Genomic DNA, 27,753 nt, shown 5'->3' with positions numbered 1-27,753 from the left:
TTGTAATGCACCAAATGCAGCAATAATTTCTACTCTCAACTCTCCACAAATAGCATTAGACAGACGTAATAAGTTAAATATTGGCTAGGACATGGGAGATAATTTATGACATCTGTTACAGAGTTCTGTGTTGTGTATTGGCCTATGTGTTGTGTATTGGCCTATGTGTTGTGTATTGGCCTATGTGTTGTGTGGTTTTATGTTAAAAAGTGACAGTTTGCCTTAGAGAGCCAAGGTGAAGGTGGACTGCTGAGAGTGGGAGACAGACTGAGCATGTGCAGAAAATGAAAAAAAATCTGGACTTGGATGATAAACCACCACTGGGTGGTGCTGTGGAGTGGAAGAAGGCCCAGAGCAGAAGTCATGGTCTGGAGGACAGTTTAGAATGTTGGGATTTCAAAAAGGATAACATTCCAAAGGCAGCCAGAAAGATCCAGACCAAGCAAGCAAGCAAGCAACACAAGACAACTTTGAATTTTGTTCCCTCCCCCCTCCCTCTCTCCCCTCCCTCTCTCCTCCCTCTCTCTCCCCCCTCTCTCTCCCCCCTCTCTCTCCCCCCTCTCTCTCCCCCCTCTCTCTCCCCCCTCTCTCTCCCCCCTCTCTCCCCCCCTCTCTCCCCCCCTCTCTCCCCCCCTCTCTCCCCCCCTCTCTCCCCCCCCTCTCTCCCCCCCTCTCTCCCCCCCCTCTCTCCCCCCCCTCTCTCCCCCCCCTCTCTCCCCCCCCTCTCTCCCCCATCTTCTCCCCATCTCTCTTCCCCCAAGATCTTTTAGCTTCAGTTTACCAAACAAATTGAATTTTGTTTATGATCTTTGCTTCGGCTGAGATCGAAGTTTTGTGAGTCTTGTGTGTTTTGTGTCTAAGTTTTTCTGTGGGCTAGTTGAAAATATAACGTTACATTTAGGCTGGGGAATTTATTAGTTTTACACTGTTATAGAAATTTGAATAGTAACCAGTGGGCATTGTTATAAAAGGGGGTATTTTGAATTAAAGTTTGAAGGTGAATTTTTGTTAATAACTTGTTCATCTTTACCCCTGTGTGATATGCCTTCTTTGTGGTTGCTGGATTGATCTTGTAACACATTCTCCTGAGAAAACAGATGGAAACTCAAATTCACATCTCTAATTGAAAAGAAGCACCTCCGCCATATGGCACCTCCCTCAGTCTATAAAAGATATTAGTCTGGAATTTGTTCCAAATCTTTGGAGTAAGTCTTCAACCCATAACAATTTGATTGAGAATTGAGAGTGCCAGCAATTGAGACAAGCTCGCATGTTTTATTTAATTTGCCCAATTCTCAGATTTGTAAATTGGATGCTCCAAGCCCAGATAATAGAAGATTATCAACATTTTCATCAGTTGAGCCACCAAATTCACAGCCCATGGACAGGAATGAGCAAAACCTAATAGAAGTTCACAAGAAAACCTCATCTCACAGCATGCACGATGATGGAAAGTTTACAACAGTTTAAACTTCACAGGAACAAAAATTAGAACCCTTTTGAAGATCATAAAATAAAATGCCATTCCAAGGAATAGGATACAATCAAAGCCAAAAGATTGACATCAGTGATTGATAATTTTCAGAGGTCACAAAGTGAAACACCATTGTGATCCAGATATGACAACAGGATAACTGGATGTACTTCATCCCCCTTCACACCAACCTCCATAAGTTCCACACATGCCACAAAGCCAATCTTCAGCCATCTCCAAGCTTGCTACTTTAACAAGGAATCTCTACCCCTCCCCCACCCCGAACCCCTTCTCCTGCCTTAAGCCTTCTTGGACTCCTTATTCTACCCATTCTGGATTTTTTTTTAAATTTCCATCTGCCACAGATCTAAAGAAGTTCACAAGGATCTCTTCACTTCATTAATAACATTTCTAACCAGTCCACCTCTGTCACCACCCTCTTCCACCTGGAATAAATTGTGCTCCCCTCGAGAACTTCTCCTTTAGCTCATCCCACTTTCTCCAGATCAAAGAAGTAGCCATGGGCACCTATATGGGTTCCAGCTATGCTGTCTTTTTGTTGAATGTGGAGCAATCATACTGCAAACGAGTGGTGCAGCAACAAAAAAAAAGGGGGGGGGGATAGTGACTGCTCCCCTGGACACTTTCTTCAGAAGTCACACTTTTTGAGTTGTGTACTTGTGGGACTCCCTGTGGAGCACTTACACTGGTGGGCCATCAGCACATTACAGGGACAGTGTTGTTTCCCCTGGCTGGCAAGCTTATTCTGTGCACCAAGGACTCCCCAGTCCATCCTCATTCTGCGTGCGAGGAGCCAGCCTTGGGAAGCAGGAAATCCATTGGCATGTAAACAGACTATACCCACACCCATAGTCGTGGCTCCTTTTGATGTGCTATTGTTAGAACCTGGCTACACCCCTGCTACGAACTTGCACAGACATGGCTACTAAATCATCCTCTGCTGCGTTGACAGCTACATTGGGTGCTACCTCTCACTACTATGATGAGCTCCTCAACTTTATCCACTTTGGTGTGCTAACTTCCATCCTGACCTCAAATTCACAGTCATCTGTGGCAACACTTGCCCCTTTCTTGATCTCTATCTCCATCTTAAGAGACAAACTATAGATATCTTTATAAACCTACTAATTCCCACCGTTACCTGGAACACATTTCTTCACACCCTGTCCCCTGAAAGGATTCCTTCCTCTCAATTCCTCCATCTCAGCTGTATCTGGTCCCAGGAGGAGGTGTTCCATTCCAGAACATCTGGGATATACTCATTCAGAAAATATGGCTTCCCCTTTACTGCCATTACTGTCACTCAGATCTCCTCTATTTCCAGCACATCTGCCCTGGCTCCTTCCACCTCCCAGCATAGATATAAAAAGGACCATATTCCATCCATCAGCCTCTGCATCCAACATATCACTCTCCAAAGCTTTTGCAACCTACAACTTCACACTGCCAGACACATCTTCCCCTCCTCCCTTTCTACCTTCTAGAGGGATCAGTCCCTCTATGATTACTTCGCCCACTCATCCCTACCCAACATTCAACCCAGTGGAACTTACCCCTGTGACCACAAGTGCTGCATTTGTATTTACACCTCTTCCCTCTCCTCTATTTGGGGACCCAAAGAATCCTTCCTAATGAAGTAACACTTCACCTGTGAATCTATAGGGATCATTTACTGCATCCAGCATTCCTGTTGCACCTTTGTCAACACCTGGGAGACTGGATGCAGGCTGAAAGATTGTTTTTATTGTGCACCTTAGCTCTGTCCGCTGCAGCAGCAAGGTCCTCCCAGTGACCAACCATTTCCATTCCACATGCCATTGCCATAGACAGATAGACAGTATGTCTCTGGCCTTATGCTCTGCTAAACTGAAGTCACTCACAAATTGGGGAAAAACTCATTTTCTGACATGGCAACCTCCAACCAATTCGCACCAATATCGATCTCCAATTTCCATTACCCATCTCCCTTGGTCTCTCTTTCCTTTGGCTCTCCACCCTCTTCCCTGCCTTCTCCTATCAGAGAGCTATCCGTCTCTGCTCTCTCCCCCATCATCTCAGCTATTTCCTCTTCTACCATCCCACCTCTCTCCATCTAGGACCTTTTGTGTGTGCTCCTCCCTTCCCTTATCACACACCTCTCCCCTGCTGCTCCCCTCCCCTTGCACCTTTTTATTTAGATGTCTGCCTGATTTTTTTTAAAATTCCTGCTTCAGGGCCTAGACCGAAAATGTCAATTACTTTTTACTTCCTCTGGATGCAGTATGACCTGCTGAATTTCTCCAGCATGTTTGTGCATTTCACTTGACCACAGCATCTGGATATTTTCTTGATTCTCTAGGATAGAATGTGTGAGAGACAAAACAATTTACAACATTTAAAAGGCATTTGGAGAAGTACTTACATAATGCAGGTAGGGATACAGACCTGATGGAGACAAATGGGATTCGAGTAGATTAGTATTGCAATTGGTATGGGTGGGGGTGAGGGAAGAAGAGAGAAAAAGGAAGGTGTGCGTGAGTGTGAATGTGGAGAGAGATAACGGGGGGTGGGGGGTGGAAGAGGTCTATGGTTATGCTTTTCCACAGGCCAATCTTTCTTCCCTCCACAATTTTGCATCACATCCCCTCCCACCACAGTGCAGGCTTTGATTCTCTGCCACACCACAAGCCCTTCTTTTTTTAGGCAGTCCCTTCTGTAAGATAGTAGTATTTCAGAACTGGTTGAAGACCCAGCTCGGAAATCATAGCTAAACAGTCTGTGTAGAAACTGTGCAATGTTTAAATTGCATGGCAGTAGAATGGTGCAGCATTCTAATAAAATTCTACATGAGGAGCTTAAATCTTGAACCTGGTGCAAGATAAAAGGAATCCCATAGAGTATTAGGAGTTCACAGCATAAAGTTCAACGTTAAAGGATCTAGACATTCTCTTATGTTGCAGCACATGCCAAATGAAAAATGTTTGATCCCTTTAAAGGGTGCATCAAACTTTTCAGGAGCTGATATTGGCCTGGAGCTCTAACTTCTTTTTGATCTGAGACATCAGAATGGTGATAACGATCATTATAATAAAGACAAAATTAAGCTTGAACATTGGTGTTGTCTGTATGGAGTTTGCACACACTCCCTGATATTATGTGCAGCTTCTCAGTAGGTTTCTTTTATTCCCACATCCCAAACATATACAAGATTTGTAGGTGAATTGACTCCTCTATATTGCCAAAAGGGTGGCAATAGATTCATTGGGAAGCAAATAATTGATGGCTTACAAGCGGGAAATGGGATTTAAATATGCAGATACTTGATGGCTGGCAGAGGCAGAGTGGGCTGAAAAGCCTGCTTTCATCCTGTGTGCTTCAATGAAAATGGCCCTTTGTCTCACCACTGTTGCCATTTTTTCCCCTTGCTGTGATTTTGTTGACCACATTCTCCATCAGCATCAGACTTTATCATGTAACAAGACTTCTCTTGTTAAGAACCCTCTTCAGTGGCTTGCCAGATTTGCTTTTACCAAAGATGAAAGTTGTTAACTGTGAGCCCACTTTAAAAGTTTTTTTAAAAAATTTAACAAGGCAGCTCTTCATGAGGTGAAGAAACTAGGAGTGTGCAAGAGGGAGAGGGCTATGGATAATGGCAAGCTCTGAGTGTGGGCAAGTGAAAATAGAAGATGTGTGAAGATTCTTACTGGGTTTAGAGGAAGAGCTCACAAAAGAGGGAAGGGGTGATTGCAAACCCTTCTGCAGAGCCTGTATTCTTTCTGTTTTAGTTGTTCCATGTAATGCCATTGAAATTTATGTGGCAATTTTAATGTCTGTTGGAATTTTTTTTCAGATTAATAATCAGTCAGCTACCTCAGCAGATAACAAGCTATTCCTAAATATTAGATTCTGGAAGTGTAAAAACAAATTGCTGAAATTATATACCCTGACCTGTAAAATACATCCATCATCTGCTGTAATTCAACTATAAACTAGTTTGACCAGATTATTAGTCTAGACATTATTATCCTTATATTTAAGATAGATTATTAACAGTTTACATGTATTTGAAAGACAAAGCAACATAAATGCATTTTGAAACATGCAAGAGAGTTGGCATGACAAGATTTATTTTCCTCAAAATTATTAAATACTTCACTATGATACTTCAAAAGTAACAGTTGCATTTCACCCCCAAAAGGCCAATCTTCCCAGTTTAGTCTTAACAGTATATTTAAGTCAGTATTCAATTGTAATAAGAATTTGAGCAGAGCCTTTTCTGTTCTCAACTGACACCTACAGATGTTCACTTCCAAAAGAGGTAGCAAAAATCCTGCTCAAGATTAGCAAATACCAAACAAGGCTATATAAACATCAGGCTGATGGGGGGGGCGGGGAACTAATTCATCATATATTTCCAACTCACTGCTGCACGTACCGCATAGAACTCCATCCAATAGACCAGCTCCTGAGATTGCTGAATTGAAGGGAATCAATGCCACCCTGTGTCACAGGATCTCTATTGCCCAATCAGCTTTCTGCTGATCTGAGCTTTACAAATCCAACTGCCTAAATCACCTGACTCCAATTGCCAAGTGCAGCCTTCAGATAAAATCCCTTTTGAAGTCTGCTACAAGGTCAGAATAAGAGCAGGAACAACTTAAACTTTGAAACTAGATACTCAAATAATATCAACAAATACAAGTACCTGAAAATTTGGTATGCAAAAAGTGCAAATTACAGCAAACACCCCCAAAATGTTCCCAATATAGAGCAATCAGCTGCTGAAGAGGACTATGAAGAGCCCCATGCTTGTTTAAGGCATAGCTAAAGAATGGCTGGCTGGGTGAATGAATGGCAAATTTCTTATGGAAATTTCCTACATGGCATATGTAACCTTACTATATCAGTTAGCTCCTGAAAGGTGTTTTTTACTGATTTATGAGCCACCTGACTCTCTCTGTTTTTGGGCATTGACTTAGTAACATCTGCAATTATCAATAATGATGCAGCCTTAAACAGCAGAGAGATCATCATCTTCTGTATCTGTCTTCTTTGCATCTCCCCTTCTGGAGTTCTGCTTCTCCTCTTGTCCACTCCTTTCGGCTAGTGCTGTCTGTTCACTGGCAGCTGCATGTATCACCCAGACGTTTGAAGGATATGGACAAACAACTTACTCTACACTATTTGAAAAGGCAGCATAAATATACAAGTTAAATGGTAATTTATCACCCTGATGGATGATTTTCAGTGTGGAATCTCTCAAAAAAAAATCAGTTCCTGTGTTTTCTTGCCAGATGCCTTAAACTGGAAATGAGAAGAGCATCAGAATCTTTACTGCGAGGTAGAAATGTTGCATACTAGAGGACAAGATTTTTACTCAGTGGTAGGAATCTAGAATGGGCTGCCAGGATTTAGGGGTGGAAGCAGATACAATAATAGTTTTTAAAGTGCTTCTATTCAGAGACACCTGAATATGCAGGGAATAGAGGGATACATATCAAGTATAAGCAGCTGGGTTTTAGTGTAAATTGGGCATCATTTTGTTACAAACTAATAAAACCTTATTAGTATTAAGTAAAGGAACAGCAATGGAAAATTCACCAGACAATGGGAAATTCAAATAGGTTTTTTTAAAGAAACTATTAATAACATAACATTTCTTACTTAAATCTAATTTTAACCCCACTATGTGTAAATGTGTGTAAAAGTCCAAAACTATTTCAGTTTAAACTTCAATCCTGAAAAGTCAGTTTTAAAGTCCAATACTAAAACATCTTGTTGAATTTGAAGGCCTTTTGTAATTATGAAGCTCAGAAGTAATTATGAAGCAAATGTGAAGCATCAAGCTCTTTAAATTGTTGCTTAAAAGCAATAATGAAGTATTTGTTAACATTCAAGTTCTTACATTTTCCTAAACTCCCAAATCTTGTTGAGCCATTTTCCAGGAAGAGATTTCTTACACTAGTAATCTCTCACACTAGTGATCTTCAACTTTCTCTTAAGAGTCACAGAGTTTCCTTCCACGATGAGGCTGCACTCTTTATTTTCAAAAGAAAAGCAGTTGAAAAGTGGTCTCCCTTTCAAAATCCACATTTCTGTATTTCCTTTTGTTTTAGGGGAAAACATAATATCACCTATTCCAATTATGGTAATTCAACCCTGTCTTTCCAAAGTGTCCAGCCCCTGTGTGTTCCACAGGGTCTTGACTTCTGAACTCGTTCAAAATGTCTGAATTTGACAATATCTTTCTCAAAATCATGAGACATTACATAATCAATGAGATCCATCTCAAATCTTGGAAACAATTTGATCATTTACTGGAATCTTTAACAGTTGCCAGGTGGAGTTTCTTGGAAACCATATGACCTTTATAACTCTGGCTTGCAGATGTCACAACTCCAAAAGATGAGCTCACTTCTAAATGTATTGTATGAGCGTGCGTATCCCTGTTCCAAACCCACTACATTACCTAAGACATATAGGAAATTATAGCTTAACATTAACCTAAATATTAATATTAATGTTCACTGAAGAGGTGGGTGAAAGGACTTGTGCTTTGCTGTATTGTTTTATATTCTATGCAGGTTGCATCAGTTTTGAAACTGTCTCTTCAGTGGTCTTCTGTTGAGAGCTGTTAGCCTGCTCTTCTCACAGTGTGTGTTTACATGGCTTTTTTTTTGTAAATTCAAAGCTAATTATTACTTGTTGCTTACATTTGAGCTTGAGGGCCAGTTTTTGTTACTATTGCTTTATACATTCTGAATATTGCTGCTGCTTCTTAACACATGCAAACTCCACCCAGGTGGCACCCAAAATCAGAACTAAAATCCTGAAGTTGCAGATCAACAGCTCTGCTCATTAAATGTTTGACCTCCTTTCTTAAAGTAGCACACTCTACTCAATTTCCCATTACTACCTGTGTAATGATATAAGTTCACAATGCAGATATTTCATTGACTGGCCAGTTTGGAGCTGAGGGAATGCTTGCTTTAAATCCCTGCTTCATAATGGAATCCATTCTAGGGTGATGTGCCTGTCCATGAGGGAGCATTGTCAGTGATCACACAGCCAATTTTTTAAAGATGCAACCCATAAATATTTATTTTCTTTCACAATGCTCAATGAAATCACATCACTCAATTTCCTTTCCTCTCGCAAGGTACTTTTGAGTTTGTGGATTTATTTCATGGAGAGAGAAATAGTGGGGTAAAGGTAAAGTTTTTAAATTTACTAAGGCATGCAGATTGGTGGACAGAATCTTTACTTTTGCCTCAGTCATAAAATAAATAAAGTCAAATAAAGGTCACAAAAAATTCTTTAATTTGAAATGCAGTGAAGAGTTTGGCCATTTGTCACTTTCAGTCACAGTGGTGATAAATCCAAAACATATTATAGTGGTAGTTTTCATTATACAATTATAACACTGTGAATTTTTATTTTTGTCACTTTGAATTTGGTAGCTGAAAAGAGAAATAAGGCTATTTACATTTAAACTGCTCCTGTGATAAAATAGATCATTGAATTCATTTTTATTGATGAATAGCCTTTAATTTCCATAATATGTTCCGCTGCAGTGACTAGAACTGCACATATAATATTCCTTTTATCCTGTAGCTGCCTAGTCCCAGTTCTCGTCCAAACACTGACCATTATCCCAAAGCACTAACTTACTTTGTTTCTATCCTTTCACTAATCATTAGGTACCGTCAGCTATTTTTGAGAGACCTTCCAGTGATGTGGAGTGGCTTCTTTCTTGAAATGGAGCTTATTGTCCACTTCATCTCTTCTGCTCTATTGGGAAATGAAGTAGGCTGTGCTAACTTAAAAGAAAAGAGGTCAAACACATTTGATTTTCACAAGATGGAAATAATTTCAGAAGTATACATGAACTTTTTTTGCTGTTCTTCTATTTGTTAAAGAAAAAATTACCGTTGTGTCTTAATCAGTGACCTTGTCCTTTTTAATCATGCCCAGGGTGCCTTTTGAAGTGTGTATTCTGAGCAAATAATGCATACAACATGGAGGAATGGTGTAATTGTGGATGTGAAACTTTGCCAGTGACGGTGGTAAGGCACCGTTTTGGTTCTGTGCTTTGGAGTAATGATTAACCATGCTGGAATCACATCATACTTAGGTGAGTGGATCGCCTAATTACTGTGGCAAAGCTGGTTTAAAAAGTGCTGTACTGTGACACATGGGTACAGAGAATATTAGAGATATTTCATCTGAGTTTGGAATTTTAGCTAATAATGAAGGATATTCTTTATCGTAATAGCCCATTCAGTTCACTCGATTTCTATACATTAGTTACTTCTGTATATAGAGCTATGATTATTCAGAATGATCAATCTAATTTCTGACCTGATTTTGAACTTCTGCATATTGTACGCATTTTACTAATGTATAGAAAGTTAATGGGTGGCACGTTCAGATTCTCTTGTCATTGATCATCTTTTCAAGCAATACTTTATATTTTGTAGGCTGCTTTCTAAAAGTCAACTTAAAATTCAGCAATGGCTGCAGTCAATTGATTTTTATTAATAGTCAGAAAGTATTGTGCAAAAAAAAAACATGATTGACTCAAATTCCTACCTAAATGTCTAATACCAGAATATGTGGAAGTAATTTGTGATTGTTAAATAGTAAGTTTAATACAAAGAAATATATTGTGAAGAGAATAAAGTAGAAAACTATATTGTATAAAATTTCAAATTTGTTGCACGAAATTGATGCTCTGTGACACCAGGTAGTTGTTACTTAGTCATTTGAACAGCAATTGTGCTCACAATAATACCAAAGATGGTCCAATTTGCAATTGCAAGATACAGCAGCCTTTGCTCGATGAATATTGCTCCAACTGTGCTGACATTTGGATCATATTGTCCTTTCACAGAGTGTTACTGACAATTCGATCCAACATTGAGAAAACAACCAAAACCAATTTGTACAGAAATGTGATTAGTGGAAAAAATTGACTTCAATAAATTATCAGATAAATATGGAATGGAAATTATTTTCACAAAACAACAAAATAAATGGCAATAAGTAAACTGTGCATCATTTTTTTCCACTTATGCACTGATAAATAATCTAAAATTTGTTACAGTTATAACAGCTCTACATTAAGCAACAGAATTTTAGCATATTTTAAACAACACTTCCTCAATAAGTTCTGAGCACCTGTAAGTATATACAAGTGTAAATGTTCCTTTAAGGACTAAGTGGTGTGACGTTCTACATTGTTATACAAGGCACTGGAATAAATAGAGAAATTACATTTAATAAAAGGTTTGCCTTTTGATACTTCTAGTTTTCCCATTTACCTATGAAAGTCACAGACCTACCACTGTGGAAGTCAGTCCACACAACAAGGAAATTAGACAGCAGAATAGAACACACACACAAACACACATATCAAAATATCACTTTAATGCATACAGATCTTTAATTCAGTAATAGTCAACTTGTATACAGCAAGTGAGTAAGACCAATCGGGGGAGGTCAATTTCTGACACCTGTCTGAAGTCTTTAGCTCTCATTCCAAAGATAAAGATTTAATTCTATATTTATACAATTTCAGATAGGTAAGGGGTAGAAGTGACTCCCACCTTTGCATTACATCACTTCATCTTTAAAAAAAAAATGTCCTCAGCTCTATTTTTCTGGTGTTTATTTTACACAAATGAATGATATGTGTTTTTGTCTGGTGAATAACCAACATTGCCTTGAAGGATACAATTTTAATGATGATTATGCCAGATTTATTTCAATTTTAATTATGTTTATACAAGCTATTTCTCATCTCTGTCTTAACAAGGTCTACAACCTGTTTTCAGTCGAGTTTGCAAAATGAGTTCTGCCATTTTGTTGCACACTATATGATTTTAGCCATTTTTAAAATTATAAGCTGTCTTCTAATTCTAACAGCAAAAGCTTTAAGCATAAACTATGCTTCCACACCACTGGCAATGAGTTTGGGATATTACTGCTTGAAAGAGCAGGACAAAGAGCTGGAGAAAAGAGAGAATTGGGTTTTGTTGGTACAACAGTAAGGATGGAAGATAATGGAGCAGACTTGTCAACTAACCCTGCACAAGAAGCAGGAAGAAATGTGCCTGAGAATGACTAATATATTGAGTGAACACACAAAGCACAGAAATATGACCATAAACACAGAGGAAGGTAGTATTGTAGCTAGTGTAAGATCTGGAGATGAATGAGATGTGGATGAGCTACCAAGCTGCAGAACATTGACAAGGTCTCATATAAAGACATAGCAGAAAGTACTAAAGCCACAGAAAATAGGTGACCAATGTAAGGACACAGACAAAAAAGCACAATCACCAGAACATTTTAGATCAAACATTGTGGGATGATTTAGCACATGGACTGGCTAAATGAGACAATTAAATTTATAATTTTAATTATAGTGTGTTCAATGTCAAGAAATATGGAGAGGTTTCATCAGAACTGAGATGGCATTTAAAAAATCAAGTTTGCCCATGGCACATTTCTGATGTTCAAGGTGCACACAAGGCTATAGGGGTAGTAATGCTGGTATAGTCGTCTTCTTGGCTGAGTCACATAGAAAGTGCAAAGTAATTCAGAAGGAATCCAGCAGGTCACATAATGGAAAAGCTGAGAGTCGTGAAGGTCACATATTTTCAAAATTTGGAAGCCTTTCCAAAGATACAATGGGAGTCATTCTGCCTCAGAATACTCACTCAGAATAATGTGATGGTGCAGTTGTCACTTTTTTTGTGTGAGGCAAAGAATGTACCTACCCATAAAGAAGGCAGATCTTGTAGCTCAGTTGCAAGACAGCAGGAATACAGGACAACTCCATCAGAATATAATGCAGAAAATGAGAAGCTATAAGAAAGATGATTGTTATCTATTACACACCCAAGAATATGATTTTTAAGGCCATCTTTTTGATTGAGGAATCAATTATAAAAATATGTATGGTGCCCTCATAATGTTTGAGTCAAAGACTCTAATGTCCTTTATTTTCCCCTGTGCTCCACAGTTTTAAATTTGTAATCAAACAATTCAACTATAATTAAAGTGCACATTCCAGATTTTATTGAAGGTTATATTATGTATTTATTTTGGTTTGACTATGTAGAAATTACAGCACTTTTTATACATAGTTCCCTCATTTCAGGGCACCATAATGTTTGGGTCATTTGGCTTCACAGGTGTTTGTGAGTACTCAGGAATATTTAATTGCTTCACTGGTGTAGGTATAGAGAGCTAGACTTATTTGACTTTCATTGGCACAACTCTGGTCCTAGTGTTGAAAAATGGCAACTATGGTCTCCAAAGGAGATCAAAAGCCTAGAAGGGAGCCTAATCTCTTGCTGGATAACAAATTTAAAACTGTGGAGCACAGGGGAAAATAATATTTGTCCTAAACTCTGTATATCTAAAAACAAATGTATAGGAAATCCAAAACACCGACTGTCCATTTACCTCCATGGATGCTGCTTAACCCACTGAATTCCTCCAGCATTTTATTTTTTTGGCACATATTACTCATGCTCAATTGGTCTGATGTTGGTTAGGATCAATGTTCTCTCTAATTTTTAGTCAGTGTGTGCAAAAATCTTATGTTGTGCAAATTTTTTTTCTTGTAACTAAAGTACGTGCGCACTGAATGCTTGTGCAAATGTAAACTTGAAATTGTTTCAAGATACAGGTAGTCCTCGACTTCTGACCTTTGTGAGTTGCATCCACCCGCACATACGACCAAAATGTAAAAAAAAAACTTCATTAAATCTATGATACAAGTTCATATTTTGTATTAAAAGTAAGCTATACAGAGGTCCCCGCTCCCGCCGGCAACCCAAGGTTCCCGCTCTCTCTGGCAGCCTGAGGTCCCTGCGTCCCTAGGGGTGCAGTGTCAGGGACCAGCTACAGGCACCTCATGGAGCGACTCTGGAACATCCTTGTTGCCATTTTTGGTGAGCTCCGGCACCTAAAGAAATTAGCACTGCACTCCTGCCCATTTCCCACGGCAGCATGAGGATCCCGTTCCTAGACAAGACCAAACCTGAATTATAATCAATCCTTTTGTCCCATTATAGTTGTAAGTCAGAGACAATCTATAATTTTGGCACAGCCTTTCTCTCATGGCTAATAAAACTGTATTGGCATGTTTTAATATAAGTTTGAATACAGGTTAACAGAAAAGTTAGCTAATACATTATTTTCATAAGTATAATTATTAATTACTACATTATTTTAGGTAACTAACCTTTTGTGTGCTCATTAATTTCCTTTGTGCACCTTTTACAAAACATGAGTTCATATGCACACAGCTTAGAGGGAACAGTGGTTAGGATATGCATCTAAAATATTCTAATCCTTTTCTATTGAGGCATTTCAAGATGTATGCAGGAACAAACTTCAGTTATGGACGAAGTTCATTGCTGGATCATTGAACAAGGTAGACAGATTCAATTATAGACCATGAATGCACATTGGTTACGAAGGGAATAAATTCAATGAGGTCATTCAAATTGAGGGAAAGATTTGAAAGAATTATTGCCTTAGACAGCCCAGAATTCTAGAAACCATCATGCCAGGGTGCACTGGCCCTGTCTGAGCAGACAATTGATGAGGAAATCTTCAGCCAACATCCACTGATGATCAAGGGTGACTGCGTGCAACTCATGAGATAGCTTAAGAGAATGACAACTTAATGGGTATTATTTCTATAATATTACTTCTAACTCTGGGGCCTGTGATGGTATTCAATGTTCATGAAGATGAGGTTCCACAAGATCCTTGTTTACAGAATTACTGAAATGCCGGAATCAAATTTGGAATGAGTTGGATACTTTACAACTATCTGGGACAGTGAGAGGAAGTATGAATGGACAGCAGATTCTGGCAGCCACCTGCATGAGTGGGTGTAATGGTTACAGTACAAGTCATGAAGCACTGGCTCCCGTGCAGTCAGAATGTTACAAGTCAACTTGATGGTGAGTATGGAGCTAGGACTAAGAGGAAAGTCAAGTAGTTAAACAGGAGGCCTTTCCAGAGGAGGACGGACAGTGGTTTGGCTGAAACATGCAAGTGCTGCATTCCGAAGGAACCCAAAGAAACTCATAAGTCATGGAGCCAAGGGCAGTTGTGTTGCAGCCTGAGGTGGTGTCTCCCGAGGTGGGCTTGCAATGAGAGTGTATCACCAAGAACACTCTTTGAGATTCACAGTGCTGACTGCCCAACTGCCTGACAGTCAACACTGGGCAAGTGTCTATTTCATTGTGGGTCAGCAAGTGAGGGCAGAATGAAACTGGGGCAGAATGTGTTAATCACGGATACTCCTGCAGAGGCATCTGTGAAGCTGAGAAACAAACCTGCAAACTAAAACTAAAGGCTGGACAGAGAATTGGATCAGAGAAATCCCAGAATAAAATGTATTTGGAGTTTAGAGCCAGTGATGATGTAGTAGAAAGGGATAATTATTGATTCTGGCTCATTCAATTGTATGAAGCATAACTTTATCATGCAGGAATTCTTCTGGCTTACAATGTTACTGAATCAAGTGCAGAGTGAGTTGGATGCTTTAAGTGAGGACTGTACTTCAGTGTGCAGACATTACACTTAGAAATGTCAGCCCATTAAAGTACAGCCAGTGAGCAACAAAGCAAACTTAAATCAGTCATAGCTGAGTTAGAAGCCTTGCAGATGGTCCAGAAAAGGGAAGATCAGAGAGGATGCCTTTGTTATTGGTGGGAAATGGTACAGTTTGGTGACTACAGAGGCTCTGTGTAAGAGTTAGGATTAAGAGCTTTGTAAAACAGTGGAACACTGAGGAAGAGTTGTTTGAAGCAATCAAAATAGAGATTATTATAATTGAATTAATGTTATACAATATTATGTCAAATAAAAGGTACAATTTACCAGGAGTCATTATTACATATTTGCAGTCTGTGTCAAATCTTGTAAACAGTTTCACATGATGTCAAGACTCGGCAGTATAATATGCTCATTGTTCTGAGAGTAAACAACAGCTACAGAAATGGATGTTCTGAGACTCTCTTCATCTCAGTCAGTATTTCTCCTTCTAATCTGTTGATCCCTCTAAGAACTTTACAAGTTTCAATGAGATCTCCTCTCATTCTTCTAAACACCAGAGCATGCAAACTAAATCTCTGCTCACGTCCCTGGAACTAGTCTGGTGAAGTTTTGCAGCACTCCCTGGATAGCAAGGAAATTCATTCTTAGTTTTGGAGAACAAAGCTGTACTCAATATACCAGGCACAGTCACATCAAGGTCTCACTTAATGGCAGTAATAGCACCTTTACTCCTGAAATTAAATCCTCTTGCAATAAAGACCAACATTCCATCTGCCTTCATAATTACTTCCAGCTTTCAGGAACATTGTCAAGGGCATCTACATCTCTTCAAACAAGAACAGGATTTTGAAGTGATTGTTGATGGTTACAAGGTTGTACATACAATTCTAAACCTCAGGTTCCCATTTTAAATAGCTGGTTAAGTTGAGATGTAATTTATGATCTGTACAGCACTTGGGTCAATGTGCATTGTTTTAAATGTGCTATATAAATTAAACTAAACTAAGCACATTACCCAGTCTTTTATCATTTAAAATATCCATTCAGGGACCACCATACTCCTCATGATCTCATTTCATCTTGTTGACCATCTCTTGTATGATAATTTAATTAAAAGTCTTCTGAAATTCCAAATACACCATATCCTCTGGTTCCACCTTATCTCCAGTATTCTAACAGACATATCCTCAACAAAATCTTGTGGATAAGTTAAACACATTTTGTTTCATAAACCCACAATTTACTCAGCTCAATCAGATTATATTTTACAAGCTGTTCTATTATACATTATAGATTCCAGCATTTTCTTTTTTCCCAACATCAGGCACACTTGACGGCCAACAAATATTCCAATTTTATTTCTCCCTCTATTCAAGTGGCTCTCTGTCACTATGGGAACACTTCTAAAATCTATGAAACTTTGGGAGGTAATAACCAGAGCATTCACTATCTACATCATTTTGTCTAACAATATTTTTAATATAATGAGAAGCTTTCTTGATTCTAAGCCTTGGCGTGTTCTTCATCAACATTGGGCCAAAGTACATCAGATCCAGGCTGAGGTCCAGATTTTCTGCCTGTATTGGCCATCTGCTCGGACTTAACTTTTCTGGATGTGGAAGAACAAGTGAGGTAATTCAATTCCAGAGAGTTGGAACAGAGTCGGAGTGACATCTGGGCTTCAGATGGTGTAATCCAAGGTGGACTGGCTGCCAGAATGTTTTGAATTATTTTAAAAATCTCATTTTTAAACTCACCTGGTTCAAGAATGCCAATGAAGTCCTGATGCTGAAGAAGAATATAGTGAAGAGTCAAAATGACTACATGCCGATGGCACTAGCAACCACCATCATGAGGTGCTTTGAGAGGTTAATATCAAGTCAAATCGAATCAGGTTTGTTGTCATCATATTTCACAAGTACAACCCAATGAAACAGTGTTCTCTGGACCATACTGCAAAACACACAGACGCACAAACAGACATTCCACACATACAGACAAACAATACATATGCAGGACAAGTGTTTATATATACAAATAAATAGATATATATTGTTCAGTGAGTATGAGAGCCTTGGATGGTTAGTGTAAGCAGTTCCTTTGGTCATTCAGCATTCTCATTGCCTGTGGGAAGTAGATGCTCCTAAGCCTGATCTTGCTGGCTCTGGAACTCCTGTATCTATATCCTGACTGGAGCAGCTGAACGATGCTGTGTGTGGGGTGGAAGGAGGTCCTCAATGATTTTTCGCGCCCTCTTCAGGCAACAATCCCAGTAGATCATGTTAAAGGGAAGGAGGGAGACCCCAGTGATCCTCACTGTCACTCTTATGGTCCTGTGGATTGACCTCCGATCCATTTCCCTGCATCAACCATACCACACCATGATGCAGCTGGCGAGGACACTCTCGATAGAGCTCCTGTAGAAGCTTACATCAACTCCACCCACCCTTGACCCACTCCAATCTCTATACTGCCGAGATAGTTCAACAGTAGGTATAATCTCCCTGGCCCCAAACTTTAACTTAGAATACCTGAATACCAAGGACACCAATGCCAGACTACTATTCATTGACTACAGCTCCATCATCAACTCAGTATTATCAAACAGACTCATCCCCAAACTCCATGATCTTGACCTCAGCACCCCTACCTCTGCAATTGGATCCCTGTCTTCCTATCCAACAAGCTGCAAACTGCAAAGATTGGTAATAGCAACTTCTCCATGATCATCCACACCACCAGGGAAACACAAGACTGTATGCTAAGCCCCCTACTGTATTTTCCATACATCCACATCTGCATGGCCAAACACCGCTCTAGCTCCATCCATAAATTTGCAGATGACACCCCTGTCATGGACAGGATCTCTAAATGTTACAAGGCAATGCATGGAAGGGAGATAGAGAGTATTTTGTTTTTGGGCCTGGACAACAACCTCTTCCTCAGTGTTAGCAAGACCAAGTAGCTGGTATTAGACTTCTGGAAGAACAACAAAACTCATTCCTGCATTCACATCAACAGTGATGAGGTAGAGATAGTAGGCAGCTTTAACTTCTTCGGAATGAACCTCCAGTGTCTTGTCCTGGTTCACCTACATCATTGCAATGTCTAAGGTAGTGTGCCATCACCTTCACTTCCTTAGAAATGTGAGGAAATTTGGTATGTCACCTACATCCCTGAACAACTTCTACAATGCACTAAAAGTACCCGGTCAGGGTACATCACTGTACAGCATGGGAACTCCTCTGCCCAAGACCGCAAGAAACCGTGGAGGGTTGTGAATGTGGCTCAGGAATTCACACATACACCCCTCCACTCCATTGACTCCATCTCTATCTCCCACTGCTTTGAAAAGCAGCCAACATGATAAAAGAGTAATCTCTCCCTAGCCACTGTCAATTTACCCTTCCTCCTTTCCTGCAATTGGGAAGAAAATTCACGACTGTGAGATCACACACCATCAAAACCAACGACAGTTTTTTCCTGACACCTGAATGAACCTCACAATAATAAAACTCTGTTGCCGTTGCTCTATTCCACCTGATCTCTCTCTGCAACTATGTACTTGCTTTACGCATATGTGATATCTAACTGGACTGCTTCCCAAACAAATTTTATCTCTGCATCTTGATACCTGCGACAATAAACTTGAATTTGACTCGACTTGAACATGATTTACTTTGGCCCAAACTTTAACAGTGAATAGCCATGAAATTCAAAGGAATTCATGTATCACATCAAGTATTTGAATCACCTAAGCAAAGCATTCTGCAAACACTAAGCAAATCCTCACTAATCATAAAACAACCATGAGGGATTACATTGAAACACTGTACACCATATAAATGTTTCTTAAGTACATCCAAGCTTTTAGCCTCTGTTATATCACCTGAAAGGTAATTCCATTCATTGGTCATTCTCTGTGGAATTCTATGTCAATACACTCTTCAGCACAGATTGACAGATGGCTGAATGTAAAAAAAAAATCACACCTATGATAAATACCGATTGCACAGATTATTTTCTTTCAGTGGAATAACATTGGCTTGATTATCAACATTTTAACTTTTCTGTCTTTAAAGCAGCAATTATTAGTGATAAGAAAGAAAAGCAGCAACAGGAGGTCCAACAGATAACTAGCCCAGAAGAAGAGGACCAACATCAAGAAGCCATGCAAAAAAAACCAAACAAACTGAGGCAAGCAGCTCGACAAGAAAATCAGAAGAGACACAGATACAGGGAAGAGAAGTAGAAGACAAAAACACAGATGCAGACACAGAAGAAGAAGAAGAAGCCCAAGCTCTGCACAGAGGAATAGAAGGTAAAATAGATGGACAGTATATAGATTAAAAAAAATTTCAAGAACAAATGAAAGCATTAAAAGAATGGTTGACATTAGAATTTAGTGAAATGAAAAGAAAAATGAAAAGTACAGAAGAAAAAGTGAGTAGAATAGAGCTGATCATGACAGAAATAAGGAAAAGATTAGAAAATGTGGAAGAACGAGAAATGGCTGTAGAAATGGAAGTGAATGACTTAAGAAGAAAATTAGAAGACAAAAAAGTTAGAGTCACAAGAGCTGTTAGCTCAAAAGATTTATATAATGGAAAACTATAGTAGGCAAAACAATATAAAGATAGTGGGCCTAAAGGAAGATGAAGAAGGCAAAAATATGAAATAATTTATAAAAGAATGGATCCCCGAGGACCTGGGAATGCCAGAAAAACAGGAAGGAATGGAAATAGAAAGGGCACACAGAACACTAGCCCCGAAATCACAGACATAACAAAAACCGAGATCCGTTTTAGTAGAATTTCTGAGATACACGTCAAGAGAAAATATATTGGAGAAGGCAAGGAATAAAATTAGAGAAGACAAAAAACCATTGGAATGCAAGGGTCAAAAAATATTGTTTTACCCAGACATAAGTTTTGAACTCCTAAAGAAGAGGAAAGAGTTTAACAAAGCAAAATCGATCCTTTGGAAAAAAAAGCTATAAATTTATGTTAAGATATCCAGCTGTGCTTAAAATATTTATCCCGGGGGAACCAAACAGACTGTTCTCGGATCCGGAAAAAGCACGAGAATTTGCAGAATGCCTGCAGGACAGAAGGAGAGATGAAGCGATGTAACAAGAATGAAGAATGATGACAAACTACATATAAAGATATAAAAATAATGTATAAGTAAGAACTAAAGAAGGGAAAGAAAAGGGAAGTAAGGGAGAGCGGGAAAAAAGAAGAGGGTGAGCTTTGTTAAATGTGAAGATAAAAGTCTTTTATGGAGGGTTTTGGGTGGGAAAGAATAACAGTCACTGCGAAATCAGTTGACGCTTGCGAGCGGGTTCGCAATCCGAATGGAGAGGGGAGTTATGGTTACCCGGCAAGGGACAAGGGGCAACTCAGAGAGGGGGGGATATTTGGGGTTAAGGGAATTTTAGATGTGGGAGTTGTTGAAGTATTTTATGTTTTAGAAATGTTGTCATACATTGAGTTCAAAAAGGGAAAACTGAGAAATGAAAATGGGGAAAAGGGGAAAGGTGGTGGTGAGGAAGCAGAAATGAGATGTAAACAGAGTATGAGATAGCCATGTTGAACAATATGACTATAAATATTAATGGAATACATAAACAAAATAAAATAAAGAGGCTATTAAATTTACTGAAAAGCAAAATAGATATACCATTTGTGCAGGAAACACATCTAACTGAAGTGGAACACAAGAAATTAAGGAGAGATTGGGTAGGGGACGTAACAGCAGCATCATATAATTCAAAAGCCAGAGATATAGCTATATTAATCAATAAAAATGTACCAATCAAAATAAAGGAGGAATTAATAGATCCAGCAGGGAGTTATATAATGATAAAGTGTCAGATATATTCAGAGTTCTGGAATTTGGTCAATATAGATGCACCTAATGAAGAGGATCAAAAGTTTATGCAAGATATTTTTTGAAGATTGTAGATACACAGGGGAATATATTGATAGGAGGGGATTTTAACCTTAATTTGGACCCAAAGTTGGATAAAACTGGACAAAAGACTAGCAAAAAGAATAAATTGACCAAATGTATGGTTAAATCAATGCAGAAAATGCAACTTTATATATATGGATATATGGAGGTGGCAGCACCCAAGGGAAAAGGAATACTCATATTATTCGAGTAGACATAAAACATACTCAAGGATTGACATGTTCCTGTTGTCAGCCCATATTCAATGGAGAGTTAGGAAAACAGAATATAAAGCTAGATTGCTATCTGATCATTCACCCCTGTTATTAGCAATAGAACTGGAGGACATCCCACCAAGAACATATAGATGGAGATTAAACTCCATGCTATTTAAAAGACAGGAATTTAGAGAATTTATTGAACGCCAAATTAAAATGTACTTTGAAATAAATACAGAATCAGTGAAAGACAAATTTATATTATGGGATGCAATGAAAGCCTTCATTAGAGGGCAGATAATAAGTTATGTAACTAAAACAAAAAAGAACTACAATTGGGAAATAGAACAATTGGAAAGGGAAATAAGTACAGAAAAAGAACTAGCAACAAGCGAAGATACAACAAAAAGAAGAGAATTGGTGGACAAAGATATAAAATATGAAACATTACAAACATATAAGGTGAAGAAGAATATAATGAAAATAAAGCAGAAGTATTACGAGCTAGGAGAAAAAAACACACAAAATATTAACCAGGCAACTTAAAACAGAACAACCCAAAAGAACTGATTTGGCATCAAGGAAAAAGGACAAACAAATTGCATATAACCCAACAGAGATAAATGAAAACTTTATGGAATTCTATGAACAATTATACTGAACTGAGAACGAGGGGAAAGAAGACAAAATAGATGAGTTTTTAGCTAAAATTGACCTACCGAAATTGCAAGAAGAGGAGCAAAACAAATTGATAAAACCATTTTAAATAGAGGAAATACAGGATATATTTTAAAAAAGCTGCCGAACAATAAAACACCTGGAGAGTATGGACTCCCAATAGAATTCTATAAAACATTTAAAGAGTTATTAATTCCTTCTCTCTTGGAAGTAATGAACCAGATAGAAGAAACACAAAACTTGCCAGATTCATGTAAAACAGCAATAATTATAGTAATACCAAAGAAAGGGAAAGATCCACTAACACCAGCATCATATAGACCAATATCTCTACTTAATTCAGAATGTAAGATTATATAAAATATTAGCAAACAGATTGGCCGACTGTGTACCACAAATAGTAAAACAAGATCAAACTGGATTTATTTCTTTTCTTTTCTTTGGCTTGGCTTCGCGGACGAAGATTTATGGAGGGGGTAAAAGTCCACGTCAGCTGCAGGCTCGTTTGTGGCTGACAAGTCCGATGCGGGACAGGCAGACACGGTTGCAGCGGCTGCAGGGGAAAATTGGTTGGTTGGGGTTGGGTGTTGGGTTTTTCCTCCTTTGCCTTTTGTCAGTGAGGTGGGCTCTGCGGTCTTCTTCAAAGGAGGTTGCTGCCCGCCAAACTGTGAGGCGCCAAGATGCACGGTTTGAGGCAATATCAGCCCACTGGCGGTGGTCAATGTGGCAGGCACCAAGAGATTTCTTTAGGCAGTCCTTGTACCTTTTCTTTGGTGCACCTCTGTCACGGTGGCCAGTGGAGAGCTCGCCATATAACACGATCTTGGGAAGGCGATGGTCCTCCATTCTGGAGACGTGACCCATCCAGCGCAGCTGGATCTTCAGCAGCGTGGATTCGATGCTGTCGACCTCTGCCATCTCGAGTACTTCGACGTTAGGGATGAAAGTGCTCCAATGGATGTTGAGGATGGAGTGGAGACAACGCTGGTGGAAGCGTTCTAGGAGCCGTAGGTGATGCCGGTAGAGGACCCATGATTCGGAGCCGAACAGGAGTGTGGGTATGACAACAGCTCTGTATACGCTTATCTTTGTGAGGTTTTTCAGTTGGTTGTTTTTCCAGACTCTTTTATGTAGTCTTCCAAAGGCGCTATTTGCCTTGGCGAGTCTGTTGTCTATCTCGTTGTCGATCCTTGCATCTGATGAAATGGTGCAGCCGAGATAGGTAAACTGGTTGACCGTTTTGAGTTTTGTGTGCCCGATGGAGATGTGGGGGTGCTGGTAGTCATGGTGGGGAGCTGGCTGATGGAGGACCTCAGTTTTCTTCAGGCTGACTTCCAGGCCAAACATTTTGGCAGTTTCCGCAAAGCAGGACGTCAAGCGCTGAAGAGCTGGCTCTGAATGGATTTATTAAGAAAAGACAAACAGCAGACAACATCTGTTAGTTCATTAATTTAATCCATTGTAGTACAAGGAAATAAGATACCAACAGTGGCTGTTGCTTTAGATGCAGAAAAAGCCTTTGATGGGGTAGAATGGAATTATTTATTCAAAAGTTTACAGAGGTTCAACCTACCAGAAAAATATATTAATTATATAAGGAACCATTGGCGAAGGTGACAGTAAATGGATATGTATCGAACCAATTTAAATTAAGTAGGTCAACTAGGCAGCGATGTCCACTATCTCCCTCACTGTTCGCTTTAGCAATAGAACCATTGGCAGAACTGATAAGAACAGAAAATAAAATAAAAGGAATAAAAATAAAGGAGAAGGAGTACAAAATCAGTTCATTTGCAGATGACATCATAGTATACTTAACAGAACCAGAAATATCAATAAAAGAATTATATAGGAAATTGAAGGAATATGGAGAAGTATCGGGGTACAAGATCAACGCAAATAAAAGTGAAGCGATGCCAATGAATAATGCGGATTACACAGTTTTTAAAAAAATCATCATTTAAATGGCAAACACAAGCAATCCAATACCTAGGTATTCGATTAGATAATAATTTAGGCCACCTATACAAATTAAATTATCAGCCATTAATGAAGAAATTACAGGATAACTTAGAACATTGGAAAGAATTGCCACTAACATTGATAAGGAGGGTAAATTGCAATAAAATGAATATCTTCCCAAGGATACAATAGCTATTTCAATCATTACCAATTCCCTTAACAGAGAAGTTCTTCAATGAACTAAGGAGAATAATAAGGAAATTCTTATGGAAAGGGAGATCTTTCTTCTAAGTAATATAACAAGTAAAGAATTAGGCCTCAAACTGGACGAAGCAAAAAAAAAGATTTATTATGATAGATTTAGTTCCAGCAAAAAAATGCATAATGTCAACCTAGAAATCAGAAGAGAGCCTGAGAGTACAGCAATGGTACATAGAAATGAATAAATGTATTCCATTGGAAAAAATAACATACATTTTAAAAAATAAAGTCACATTATTTGAACAAATTTGGGAACCGTACATGGAACACAACAGAGGGGGCTTGCCTTGGACCTCCACCCACTAAAATGATAAAATGATAAGAAGACAAAATGACCTGACCCAGTGTGTAAAAGTAGATGACACAATTTTCTTGTTTATTTTCATTGTGTGATGACATTGTTTAATGTGTTTATTGTATTGTATATGTTGAATATTTAATGGGTTTGGAGGGTGGTGGGAAGGAGGGAGGGAAGGTAGGGGGGAAAAAGGGGGGAAAAAAATGCCAGTGTACATTTAAGAGGAAAATGTTTGTATGTATTTTGATTGATGTGGTTCATAGTGTGAAAAATAAATTTAAAAAAACCAGCATTTATTAAAACTTAAAGAAAGAGAGCTCCATTATATTCTATGTAAACAATTCTGAGCAAATTTATGGCATAATTAAATTAAAAGGAAGGTGGTGAATGGAAGTAAATTATGACCTGTGTGCATTTCTACTCAGAGCATGTCTTGTTTGTAGTATTCCTGCTTTGCCAACACTTCAGATTCTGAGTTTTCTGCTAAATTCATTGTTCAGTGGAAGTACATGTACAGGAAGGAATAAGTTTGCTCCACCTTTCAATCAGATAATTTTAATCCAATCTTGAATCCAACTCCTTTTTCACTGTCCCAAACCCTTTCACTCTCTTGTAGTAGTTATGTCTGTCAGTCTTCACCTTAAATATTTTCAATAGCTCCTCTCTATAGTTCTTTTTCGTAGGGAATTGAAGAATGAGTGGGGCAAGAGCAACAGGCTGACTCTCCACGTCGACAAGACAAAGGTGATGATTAATGTGAAGATCCAAGGGTGAGTGTTGAAAAAGAAAACTTAACAAAGATTAGCAGGTTTATCAGTTAATTACTGGATGTTACAAAATTGAAATATTTATTAAAAGTATGAGAAATAACCTAACTTTTATTTATTGATTTGGTGTTTGTGAACAAACTAGTATATCAGTCTGTCACATAGACACAACACAAGGTCAAATTATTGGAGTGTAAAAGTCTTGCCTTCTCAATGTCCATAGGTAGCTATGTACAGTGGTGAAATTTATTTCTCATTTAAGATCCTTCAAGTGCATTACTCTGAACAGCATTATAAACTCAATTTTCCTACTAGCAATATCGTAAAGTTATAACACATTGCCCACTGGTTTTGTTGTTCAAGAGAAACCAATATTTTATTAGCTATCTTGGGATCAAGCAACATTTCATGGACAACGAAGGTCTTTGAAAATTTTCTCATATTTTGTTCCAGTTTATGGGACACTGGTAGCTGCTTGAAAAACTGGAGATGAATGGGGATACAATATTTGCTGCACATTTGGGATTCTAGTTAGCTTTTGAGATGGCCATCATTCACTTCTAACCTGCAATGTCAGGTTAGCCTATACTGCACACCACAGGTAGTCATTTTAATGAAGGATATGATGTAGCTGTCTTCATTGGGAGTAGAACAATGGAGAGGATTCCTGGGAAACCACACATTGATGTGCTGGCTCCAGGAGAGGTCCTTCAATGTAACTATGAAGAAGGGACACCAATGCCTCTAATTTTTAAGAAGATTTGACATCTTTTCAAATGTACAGGTGCACTGTGAAAGATATACAGACTGGTTGAATCATGGCCTGGTTTGGAAACTTGAGTGCTCAGAAGTGCAAAAGGCAACAGAGAGTGGCAAAACTAACCAAGTCCACCATGGGCACTGACCTCTTATCCACTGAAGACATCTGTGTGAAGCACAAGAAGGCAGCCAACATCATAAAGAAGCCCTCCACAATTTCACCTCCTTGCTATTTTCAGGCAGAAGATACAGAAGCCTGAATCATAGAAACATACAACACTGCAGAACAGAAACAGGCCCATTTGACCCTTCTATTCTATGCCAAACCTTTTTTTTGGCCTAGTACCACTGACCTGCACCCAGTTCATAGCCCTCCATATCTCTCCCATCCATGTACCTGTCCAAATTTTTCCAAAATGTTAAAATTCACCATCTCAGCTGGCAACTCGTTCCACACTCCCACCACTCTCTCTGTGAAGAAGTTCCCCCTAAATCTTTCCTCTTTCACTCTTAACTCATATCCTCTGGTTTGTATCTCATCTACCCTTAGTGGAAAATGCCTATTTACATTTACCCTGTCTATTTTAAAAACCTCTATCAAATCTCCCCTCATTCTTCTGTGCTCCAGGGAATAAAATCCTAAACTGTTTAACAATTCAGTTCCTGAAGTCTTTGTTCAAGAAGTTTTTTTTCTCCCTTCAACAGCGATCAGTCTTCTGTACTACCTTAACCCTAAACAAAAATACTCCAGGACCATCAAGAGGTCTGTCCACACTATTGAAGCATCATATTTTTTTGCACCAACTGCAATGGCGAATATTTATTTATTTATCCTTTTATATTTATTATTTCCATTTCTATCTTTTGCCATATTGTGGTGTTAATTTATACCATTGATGCTAATTGTACCTGTAACTGTAGCAAAAAAATAATTTTGGTGCATCTGTACATTGGTCTTATGAAAATGCAAATATAACTCATAATCATACATTTTAGGAATAGATCCTTGGAGGTTCATTCAGCGTTGATTAACACTTGTCTGCTTGCCCACATTAAAGTGATGTGAACCTTGAAAAAGATTAAATCATGATGTTTAACTTTAGTGTTCTTGTCTTCATTTTATTAACTTACAAATTGGCCTGGGAATTGTGATAGTTAATATTACATATTACCACAAAAAAACAGAATGTTATTGGAAACTTACCCCGCCAGCTTCAGGCAAGCATAAAGCACTTTGGGAAATGGTAGCATGCACCTTGCTCCAGCTTGCATACAATGCAGCTCATATTTTTCAGTATCAAAGTATTAAAAACAAGTCCCTCAGTATTGCAGCTACCTCCGCATCATGTGATGTCCCACCAGATTCTACAAAATGGTCGAAAGCCACAAGAGTGCTCAGTTAATGCAAGAATTATACAGAAAACAATGTAAAATGTTTGAAGTCTACAAAAAATGAATTAATCCGTACTTCTCCAAATGCATTTTTTACGCAGTTCATTCAGTATCAGAACTTCTGTATAAAACAGTTTTCTTAAATTTTTGTGATACATCTTTTGTGTGAGTTGCATAGTTCTAAGTTCTGGTGATCACTAAATCCATAAACTGTATCCAGATTGTCACAGGGATTATAGTAGATCTTTTAAACAAATTTCTCACTTTATAAGCTTGGCTATTAAAGCTGAGGAATTATTGGCTTCTTAGAAATGGTTTTAATTGATTCGACAGCAAAAATTTGTGTTTTTCATAGTCTATGATTCAAAGCATTCTAAATTACAAAGTTTAATTGATGAC

General features: G+C 38.6%; 1 long non-coding RNA gene across 3 annotated transcripts; it reads left to right on the top strand.

Annotated features, from left to right (window-relative positions):
• Positions 1 to 755: 755 nt before the first annotated feature.
• Positions 756 to 27,020, top strand: LOC138737626 (uncharacterized). 3 transcript variants are annotated; one of them, XR_011341081.1, is made up of 5 exons: positions 756 to 834; positions 9,449 to 9,608; positions 19,150 to 19,385; positions 25,120 to 25,206; positions 25,988 to 27,020. It is a non-coding gene; the product is annotated as an uncharacterized lncRNA (long non-coding RNA). The 3 variants fall into 3 exon arrangements; XR_011341079.1 differs by having other exon boundaries at positions 25,107 to 25,206; XR_011341080.1 differs by having other exon boundaries at positions 19,147 to 19,385; positions 25,107 to 25,206.
• Positions 27,021 to 27,753: the final 733 nt, after the last annotated feature.

The sequence above is a fragment of the Narcine bancroftii genome, chromosome 6, assembly GCF_036971445.1.
Source record: "Narcine bancroftii isolate sNarBan1 chromosome 6, sNarBan1.hap1, whole genome shotgun sequence".
NCBI classification, from domain to species: domain Eukaryota; kingdom Metazoa; phylum Chordata; class Chondrichthyes; order Torpediniformes; family Narcinidae; genus Narcine; species Narcine bancroftii.
Note: the sequence above shows the minus strand (reverse complement) of the source record. Positions and strands in the feature narration are given on the sequence as shown.